Here is a 10,812-nt window from a genome sequence, read left to right as displayed (position 1 = left end):
ATCCAATCGCGGGCTGCGCCGAGCCGTCAGTGTATATGACACAATGGTATTCTTCGAGCGGGCGCAAAGACAGAGGAGCCGGATGAACGAATTCATACTGCAAGAACTCCTGAGTCTGTAAAGAGGCGTCAAAGATATAAGTGACATCCGGGGATGTCAGTGTCGTGGCCCATTGTATCCACCGTGGATGCAAAGCTTTAGAATTTGGTACACTTGCCTTAGTCACTGCCTCTAGGGCAGGATACGGTGTTACAACCAAGATCTGTTTTCCATGCGACAGGGCGCGTTCCTTAAGGATCGCCATCTGTACTGCCGTCAGAACTTTCTCGACGGTGGAAAAACGTAATTCAGCAGAGGTGTACAAGTGTGATTTATACGCAATGGGGACGGTATCGCCCTCATTGAACGTCAAATACGTGAAACCCACGGCGCCTGGTACTATTCTTATTAACAGGTTCGTGCGGTTATCACGCGTCAGCAAGTACTTTGATGCAAGAAGATCAGCCTGTAAAGACTGTAAAACAGCAGAATGTTCTAGTTGCCAGCTAGACTTCGAAAAAGAAGGTTGTACCAAGGCGTATAGCGGCTTGATACGCTGGGCATAATCAGGAATATACGTACGGCCGAAATTCAGAAAGCCCAGTAGAGATTGTAATTTTTTCAGTGTCGTAGGAGCACACAAGCATGCTCACTTCTCCAGAAAGTGAGGAGCCAATCCCTTACCCTCGTTGTTGAGCTCGTAGCCCAAAAACAACACTGTATATTCCGCGATGTGAGACTTCGCAAAATTAAATTTGTAGCCATAGTCAGCAAAACTCACTATTATATTGTTGACTCGAGACAGATGCGGCATCAGCTCATCATCCGTGAGGTAGATATCGTCAACATAGGAGTATGCGTCGGGGTCTATTCTTTCTAAGAGCGAGACCACGCGAGCGGAAAAGACGCCAGGGCTGTTTTTATAGCCCATGGCTAATCTTGTAAACTGTTTCTGTTTGCCGCCCGAAGTAAACGCCGTCCACTGGCTACTCAGCGTGGACAGGTTGTGGCTAAAAAAGCCATTGGAAATGTCAAGTGTCTTTTTAAATCTCTTACGCACGAGACTGTCGACAAGAGCCGAGCTGTGAGTATTTTGTACCGCGCAGGTCCGGCAATGTGAATTTAGGTGCCGGTAATCCAAAACTAAACGGTACGACCCGTCAGGCTTCGTCACAGTGAATAAAGGGTTATTCATAGGGGACACACAAGTTTCAATAACACCCTGATATTCCAACTGTTCAAGGATTGCCGCGACGTGGGGTCTAGCTTCACGACGCATGGGATATTGGGGTTGAGGCTGGGGCATAGACCGCAATGGAATCTCATGGCAGGGAGACAGTCTGTCCCAACCCACCTGAGTACGATACACCGCCGGCGCAAGCGCCAGCGCCCACTCCTCAGCGTACACTTCAGCCTGGTCCTTAGGCACTGTGTGCGCAAAGGACGGGAGGATTACTTCCTCCCCTCTAGGAGCTTCCAAAATGAAGGCTGGGGGCCAATCTGCCTCCGCAAGGAGGATATCATAGGTGGTAGTCAGATTATCCCAAAAAATCCCCTTTATTGTACGTTGTATGTCACCCTCAATTTATAAGACTATTTCATAAAGTCTGTCAGGGGGAGCCACTCTGGTGTCAGCTGTTTCAACAGTAACCAATACATCAGTTGCTGTCGCCGCCAGAAATGGACGCAGAGCTTGACGGACTATGGTAATTTCCGCTGCGCTGTCCAGTAGCGTCAGCGCCCATGTCCGGTTCCGAAGCTGTGTCCGCACTATCTGAGGCATATCTTGGCGTCAGAGCAGCCACTTTCTTCTTCTGAAACGGGGGTCTTTGTCGTGCAAATTCGCCCTGCTTGCCTTTTCCTTCAGTCTGTCGGGGCTGGTCTCGTGTTTGTGGAGCACCCCGACCTTTGCCACCGCCTCCGCCACCGGACTGTGAAGCCAATGTTTCCTGTGAAGAACGAGGAGAACGTTGTTCAGAAACCTGAAATCTATCTGGAGACTTAATAGTAGCACGATCACGTAGATCATAAGTGCGTTCACTACCTGACTGAACGGGAGAGGCAGGCCGAGAGCCCTGTTTCTGCTGCTGCTTTCCCTGTTGTTTTGACCGCCAATTTTGTTTCGGAAAGTTTGGACGGTCATCCTTACCAGAGGCTTCTGCCTTACCCTGCTGCTTAATTTCGGGAGTTTTGATCACAGGCTTAACTCCTAAAGAGCTACGACCCAAATCTCTGTACGCAGACGAGATTATTTTCGCAAATTCCCGCGGCTTATCCTCATCAGCAACTTTCTTCAGTTCGTTACGAACTTGGAACTGCATAGCATCACCTTTAAGGTTACACATCATCATGGAAGCCACAAGGTCAAACTGTCCGAGGAGCCGCATCCCTAATTCTACCGCAGACTCCGCACCGTGGTTATCTTGAACACGTTTAATCACGGAGGGCAGCACCGACATAGACGGAGTGCCAAAGCACTGCGAGTACGTCGCTGCAAAGACCTTGCCCCAGTTTACACAATCTTCAATGCCGGGGACCAAGTCTTTAGGCAAACTAATGGTAAGGATCCTGTGTTTCTCCACAGGAGATGTATTCGGGTAAACTGCTTCTATCTGGTCAAATTTTTCAGCAAGCCAAAAGGGGAAATCATCCCGCGTTTGGGGGCGCTTGCCCATAACAGAATTAACCATAACAGGACTAATGACCACCGCGTGATGGTCAGTAGGCTGTCCCGCAACAGCAGGTACCCCCGCCTGCACATTGCGCGACACATACTGCACTAATGCCCTATATACCGTAATAAGGGAAGTGTGTAGTACACGCAATTCAGCCACCGGCACCGTGAGGTAACGGGGATGAGGCGTAAATCCGGCTAGTACCGGCCAAGTGGCCGCGGCAATCGATAAAGGGCCCATTCTCGGTGGTATAACCACATGGGGAAGGGCGCCATTAAACCAAATAAGATGCTGCCAAGCAGATATTGGTATTTCCTGTGTCCTATACGGCGTATAGCTCGCTGGCACGGCAGTGGCAGTGTAAGAATGAAAGGTATTATCGTCCTCACTCACTGCCGGAAGCGTCACCCAAGAGTAGAACAACTCATAAGGATGAGCTGCATCGGCTCCTACCACAAAGATGACGTTCATGCCAGTGTCTGGCACCCCATACTGCGTCAAATGACGTTTCAGAGCTGCACGGCTATGCGCCGCAATATCTACCGCCATAAGGACAAGCTACACTCGAAGTAATCAGTAGCACAAGGGTTCAATAACCTTTTTAATGATCAAGCATGAATAAACCTATATCAACAGAAATAGGTAGGTTTAAATCCGTCAGACTTGTTATCCGGAAACAAGAATGAGGGTGTTGTGGACTAATATAAGCACTACTAAGGCGTTTCAACTCATAGACCAAACGTTAGGTGCGCCATGTTGCAGGGATTCTGCTTATACACAGAACTATGCGTAGAACCCCAGGACCTCAGTGAATTGTGGTGTACCAGAAACTCACCTCAGAACCCAGAACCCAGTATCCGGCTAGCATAAGTGTCCCATTCGTTATCCGAGATTTGGCTCGGCGATCCCAATGAAAAGACAACCCAGAACAAGCGACTCAGTACATACTCAGGAATGGTGGGAATCGGAAATACCTGTTTGTATATTATTCTTACATCAGTCCACAACAAGAATAAAACAGAGACACGGTGAAAATAAAAAGAGTTTATTTTTATAGACCACGTGTCCTCATATGCAGTACTTTGACTAATACAAGCAGACAAATGATTATAATTAAAACCATCAGCATCGTTACAATACCATAGAATAGAAAAGGAGTTATCATGTTATAAATGACAGTGGATACTACCACCTTCCTTTTATTAAGAAGCTAATATTACTATTATGCTAATAGAAGGTCTCTTAGGCTTGAATAGGGGACCCCATACCTCAAAGATCAGCTTAGTGAATTCACATCACAGGAGCATCAGGAGTCTTCTCGCAGGAAGGCTCGTCTTCGGTCTGAATATTAAACATGATGTCTGCAATATTAAAAGCACCAGCTTTCAGGTATTCGCAGCTGCCTGTATGTTATGGCTAAATAGTGAGTCGATCAACCTAGAGTGGAAAACATGCATTGTCTAACAACCCAGACTGTTTTGTCACACCATGTACAGACCAAGGTCGCTGCGCAGAGCTCGGGATGGTAACAACAGATTGCTCTCGTGTGAGGCAAAGCGCGAGTCAGCAGTTTGTTGAAACAATAACATGTAAACGCAGGGTCGTGCGCAAAAGCAGCAAGATGGCTTTCTAACATCTAACGTGGTTATGCTAACTTAACAATGCATGTACGTATCAAGGGAGTCCTTACTACATTCCTTATAAAATAATCTCCTATATATGGTAGGATGGCATTTAATGGGATGGGACTCTCACTATCTTTTTCACTGCTATCTGTGATATTTAGTCATTCGGAAGGTACCAGTAGTGCGCAAAGTGTGCGTGCGCACATCAGTAGTATAATGCTAGGTCTGTAGCACCAAAACCTCCATGTGCATGTGGAAGTGTGAGCACATCCCACTATATCCTGGGTTCTTTACCCACCCACACCAGTGTAATAATGGTGTTTTTAGCATTTTGGAGAAGTATAGTGAGAGGTTAATAGGGATATTGACAAAAAGGTAGAGGAAGTTGGGTAATATTACTGTTTTCATTATGGCTACTCTATTACTATGCACACCTTGTTACCATTTGGGCTTAATGACAAAATCGAAATGCAGTGTTTTTTATAATAATATGTCGGAAATTGCAATCTGACTTCTAGACTGTCTGTCTGTACCTGCCAATGCCCATTTGTCTCTCATTGTGTTCATGATTTCACAGACTTTTTTCCCTCCAGCTACTTGCTTTCTTCCGTTAAGATTGTACGGTCTCTTCAATTCGAGCAAAATTATTTCCCTACAGTTTGGGATCCTTCATTTTATTTCATTCATTTCAATTATTTATTTGTTTTTTCACAGTTTTTTCCTCTATTTTACAAGCACACTTTAGCTGCTTCTAGTGAACAGTGATTCATTACTCCTCAGATTCTGAACATTCAATTCATTTCTTTCATGCATACCATTGGTCCAACTCCACCTGTTCGTTTTTTTATTTCACCGGTTCCCCATTCCCGTCACATTTTCCAGACAATTACCCTTACATTTTTCCGTTTCACACTGTGAATTTTATATCCATATCAATTGGGTCACATTACTCCAGCTTGCGCCCCGCGTGACCCTGCAGTACCATTTTGTGTATTCATTTTCACAAGCTCTAGCAGTCCCATTTCTATGAGCACCATTCTCATTTACCACGTGATCACGGGCGCGTATTCAACTTCCGAGTAGAACGCGCCTCGGACACACACCTTTCCGGATGTACACAGGAGCTACGACCGTTTGCCGTTTTCTTCGCGTGCTCAGTATACGGGGTAAGCAGCCTACACAGTTCCCTGCACGCAGTTTTTAAACCATTTTTCATTTGTTTCTACAATGGTTCTCCTCATTTTGATTGTAGAGTTCGCGCAGCTTGCCGTCACACGATGGCTTTCTCTGCAAGCCACTGAACCCTTCCCCATCTCCCTGAACATTCGGGTCACAGTATACATCCAGCCCAGCGGCTGGTTCTTGCTGCAATTATTTTCAGTAAGCTTCCTTTTTTACCGTTACATTTGTTTTCAATTTGAGCTTCAGTTTTACTCTTCTGATTTATAGTTTCCCTGTGCTTTCCCGTTCCAGGCATACAGCCCCAGTTCAGTTCTCTCATCCTATCCTGTGCATTCCGATTTTGATACAGTCGTTCAATTCATTTGGCCAGAACCTTCCAGGTTTTCATCAGCTTATTTACGTTATCATTTATCTCGTCACATCGTTTCCTTTCTACTCATGCACTTGGTGGTTGACTCTGGTGATTAGTTGTTTGACTATCTGAACCACTTCTGTTCCATTTCAGTTTCTTCTCACTTCTTTGGCAGTTTTTTTATAAGCACAACTTCCATGACACTGGGTTTATTTCTTATATTGCTCTAGTTTGAAACAGACCAGCAATGTTTCCGCTTGGGCCACAGCCTGCTGCACCCTGTATTGTATCGTTGTTCATTCATGTTACAACTAGTCACGTTTTGAATTTCAAGGTCTTGAAATGTATTCTTGTATTTTTTCAACAGCTGCCCCTGAAGAAGGGATGTACAACATCCCGAAATGCATTGGGTTTTCTTGCGAACTGACGACTAAGTTCTCTGCCTTAGTGCAGATATTCTGATTTCATTCATGTGGATTTCGTTTTGAGCTACTTTTCAATTATTGTCTTGTATATTTCTATGTCATTTATGTGATTGAATGATAAATACAGCTTTATTATAAATCACCGTGATTCAACGGACTGTCAAATTGTCACATTATTCAGACCGTTTATTGCTTTGGTTTAGTTTTGTCTTTACAGTAGCTAATATGTCTTAACTGTGTAGCATATTTATCCAGCAGTGCACCCAGTACACTGGTGTATACACATCAGCAGTTTCCTATTGAGTTACGAGGAGGGCTACCTCGTGTCTGAGTTGCACGCTTCATTTACTGAGACTCAACCACATAGACTACAGTTTTTCGAAATTTGGTGTGCGCTATCTTACATAGAATCAGATACTCTATTACTATTCACAGTAGAAGTCTGGAGCATCTTTGTACTTGGTCCTCGAGTTGCCATAGTTATTTTTAATGACCATGTCAGGATCCTTATTTATCCAGATCCCCAGTTATTCTATAGGGGCTTCACTCCATTGTAACAGGAACTCCAGCTTACAGAGCGTAAAAATTATGGATGTATCCCAGTTAATACTCAAGCCTGAGTATCGTCCTAATCTTATAGATTCTCATATTATTGGTGCCAGGTGGGTAGCTGGGTTTTTCACATAGAGGACCATATCATCAGCATACATTGAGAAGGCCAATGATCTCTGTGTAAAGTTTAGGGCCGAGGCGGAGTATAATAGGCAGAACATGCACACTAGTGGCTCAAGCGTGAACGCAAAGAGCAATGGGGATAGGGGCCTACACTAATGTGTTCCCCTATGTATGCCTATTGGGGTGGAGATTTGTCCATTGACACATATTTGAAGAGATGAAGTGGTATAAAACAGTTTGATCCATTGTGTAAAGACTGCAGGTATTCCCATTCTGTGAAGGATTGTGAACATGTATTACCACTCTGAGGAATTGAATGCCTTAGAGGCTTTGAGCAGCACTACAGTTGTGTCTAAGCTGGGGTTGAGTTGTTGGATGAGAGCAAACGCTGTTAGCAGCTTGTGTGTCATGGAACGTGCCGGTACAAACCCAGACTAGTTCGGCAGTACCAGTATGGGGAGGAAAGGCATCAGTCAGTTTGCTATTATTTTAGCGAAGATCTTAACATCTGTGTTTAGAAGAGAAAGTGACCTATGTGACTTGCGATATTCTGGAATTTTGTTGGGTTTAAGTAGGATGATAATAAGAACCCTCTTTGAGTGCTGGGGGTAATGTTCTTCTATTGTAAGCTTCCTCATATAGTGTGTGTAGATGTGGTGCTAGCATGGAAGCACATTCTTTGTTAAATTTGCTCAGTAGGCAGTCTAATCTAGAGACTTTGATTTGTTATGGCTTCCTTGATTTTGTCTGCTGTTATGGGCTTCAATAATAATTCCCATTGACTATTTGACAGCCAAGCTAAGGTGATATTTTCTAAGTACTCTGTTATCTCTCTGTTAGAGGTATTGTTTCATGTGTCGTATAGATTAGTATAAAAGTCGGTAAAGCTTTCTAGTACAGAAGTTGTATCAAAGTGTTCCGTGTGGTTGGGGAATATCATTTTAACAATATTTGTATGGATCCATGGAGTCTGTAGCTTGCTAGCTATGTCTCCCTGGTCGTCCACTCTCTCCATATGCCCTTGGCACTGAACGCCTGGCCATGTGTTTTATTTCCAGTTTAGCAGTATGTGATCTTTTCCCTGATTGCAGCTAATGTAGTGGGGTCTTGACAGGATTTATATTGGTGCTCCAGTGCCTGTATTTTACGTTCAATCATATGCAATTGTCCCCGTAGTGTTTTTAGTATGCTTGCTTGTTTGCTAATACATACTCACCTGAGAGTAAACTTGAACGCTTCCTAAGCGTGCCTGCACTGCCAACAGAGCCCATGTTATCCTTGAAGTATGCGGCTACACTGGAGCACAATTCTTCTTGGAATACCGGCTGTTGCCTGGATCTTCCATGTGAATTGCTTTGGGGTTTAAGAGGGAATCTTTATCTTAAGTAGGACCGATGCATGATCCAGTAAAGTCCTGGGTAGGTGTGTGAAGTGATGCATCCAAGCGCATAAATCCCAGGTCATTAGCCAATAGTCTAGCCGGATCCAGGAGCCATGAACAGAGGATGTGAATGTGCCCTCAGGTATCTAGAGATTAACCATCCGGTGTTCTTCCACAGCATTCAGAATAGCTTTAGTGGATTGTTTACCATGCCAGTCTGTGGTCGCCAAATCATCTAGGGAAAGGTCTAGATATGTGTTCAGGCTTTGGAAAATCTACTCGTCCACTAGCTATGGTGGGTCAAGTCGAGTTATTTTTAGGACCTACTGGTACGTTCAGGCAGTAAACTGGAAAGGAACAGGTGTTCTGTTCATTCAGAGAGAATGTGCAATAAAGATGCCTTTATATCTTGTTTTTATCTTGACACATTTGCTGTCTGTTCAAGGACAGTGGTCAAATGTCAGTTTGTCTTTTTACTAATTGCTGCTTATTTATGGTGGAAAATGGTGCTTACTTTTCTTTCTCTCACTACAGTTAGAGGATTTCGTCAAGTGAGCTGTCTGACAATCATGGTGAATCAAAAGGCTCTAGGATGTCAGGTTTTTTCCCTCACACACATTTAAATAGCTTGTAAATGAACAGTTAAAATATTTCAAAATATATATATCGGGAATAGCGAAAGCACATTTTTTTGTAATTCTGAAGTGTGATGCAAACAAAGATTTAAAAATAAGCATAACAAATCAGAACACTTTACTTGATGATGATAAATATTTGCAGAAACTCGATTTCCAAACATTATTGTTTGTACACTGTATAGTTTAAGCAGTAACACAGAATGCCAGTGGGAAATGTTGTAGCTATTCAAATGGAAAATGTGCTGATTGCAAATGATAATGTGCTACCACTTAATTCTTCAGTTCTGTATTTATTAAAAGTGATAATGTTTTATAAACAAACTTTATTGAATATTTAGGCCACAGGAGTTGGCCACACAGAAACAAGCAAGCACGGCACTTGAGTAATACATTGTGGAATGACACACCATGATCAAAAGAAAAGACTGGACAATTATATGTAAAAGCAGACACTGCACACGCTGATCCAGAAAACCAAGCAACAGTCGAATTATAGTAGGTGGCCCAGCCATTTCCCTCACACCCGTCTGTGTTTTTGGAGGCAACACCGCAATTCGAAGACCACACACTCCACCAATCCACACCCCACCTCCATGAGCGAGGGTTGGGGGTATAAGACTTAGCCACTTTGCAGCTATGTCACGCTTTGCACAAAGTGATCATTTTTAAACATGATTTGAGAAGAATTCCTGCCCCGCCCTGATGACAATGCTGTTAATGAACTAAGAGGCAAGTCAGGGATCATGTGTATCCTATATGTGGCTAGATGTGTATTATATATGGAGCAAATGTTTAGTCTATTAAATCGAATAAAATCATTTTTTGTACACCAGAAATGCTGAACTCACATATTTGAAGGTGCTCTCATGTGTGATAATGAAGAAAATGGCAGCTCTGTGAATTAAAATATTTGCCCAGGATCACATAATTTTAATACAATAAAGGACCTGTTCACACAGTGAGCACACAATTCATCCATCCATTGCAGTTGTCATATATTATAGACAGTCTGTAGAGCAAGTGATTACATCATCTATGCTGCTTATGGGTATGACTCACCAATAAAAGAAAAAGAAAAGAAAAGACAAGAATTTTTCATACGAGGTAAGACAAGTAGGCTATCTTTATGACTGAAGACTTGTGTCTCTGCCACCCAAATGTGGTGAAAAAAAGTGGTGAAAAAAGTGTAGAAAGGGAGTGATGGTGCCTCACGGTAGCAACACCGGGGAGGGTAAAGCAGGAAGGTACTCGCCTGCTACCTCAAGATCTCATCATCAGCTACCAACACTCCAAAGAAAAAATGTGTATAAGAAAATAAATGGGTAATGACCCAAAAAGGCGAAGTGCTAGGGTGTGTGGTAAGAAAGAAGCTGTGCAGTGATCCGTGCACCACGTTAAGCCCCACAGTTATATACAAGTTTGAGCTAGATCACACTGGCTTATGATTTTTATTCTATGCTGTGTGACTGCTCATATTTAAAATGCCGACATGTTTCATTGCCTTAGGATAAACTCACGGCAATTTCTTCAGGGCGTGGGGTATTGTCATTCCACCCTGCACCACTGCTTTGTCTATTAAAAACAATTCTGTTAGAGACAAAAGATAGACAAACAACACATAGCAAAATTAGTTGGCATCTGGTTTAAAAAGAAACTAATGTAGTGTATACTACATTCCGAACTGCATATCATCCACAGCATTTACCGGGATATTGCCCACCATGGGCATACCTTTACCCTCGAGCACTTGTGTGTATAGCTGCGATCACTCGTTCAAGGCTCGTTCACTCAACTCCTACCGTGAGTCTGTAATACACAAT

At 43.4% G+C, this 10,812-nt stretch overlaps 1 long non-coding RNA gene across 3 annotated transcripts; it reads left to right on the top strand.

Annotated features, from left to right (window-relative positions):
- Positions 1–5,420: 5,420 nt before the first annotated feature.
- LOC146866103 (uncharacterized) lies at positions 5,421–9,828 on the top strand. 3 transcript variants are annotated; one of them, XR_014970422.1, is made up of 4 exons: positions 5,422–5,505; positions 5,592–5,719; positions 5,789–5,901; positions 6,241–9,828. It is a non-coding gene; the product is annotated as an uncharacterized LOC146866103 (long non-coding RNA). The 3 variants fall into 3 exon arrangements; XR_014970419.1 differs by having other exon boundaries at positions 5,428–5,505; positions 5,813–5,901; XR_014970421.1 differs by having other exon boundaries at positions 5,421–5,505; positions 5,789–6,446.
- Positions 9,829–10,812: the final 984 nt, after the last annotated feature.

This window comes from Triturus cristatus, chromosome 2_1 (assembly GCF_964204655.1).
Source record: "Triturus cristatus chromosome 2_1, aTriCri1.1, whole genome shotgun sequence".
Taxonomy (NCBI): Eukaryota; Metazoa; Chordata; class Amphibia; order Caudata; family Salamandridae; genus Triturus; species Triturus cristatus.
The sequence above is the reverse complement of the archived record's forward strand: the minus strand, read 5'-3'. Positions and strand labels throughout refer to the sequence as shown.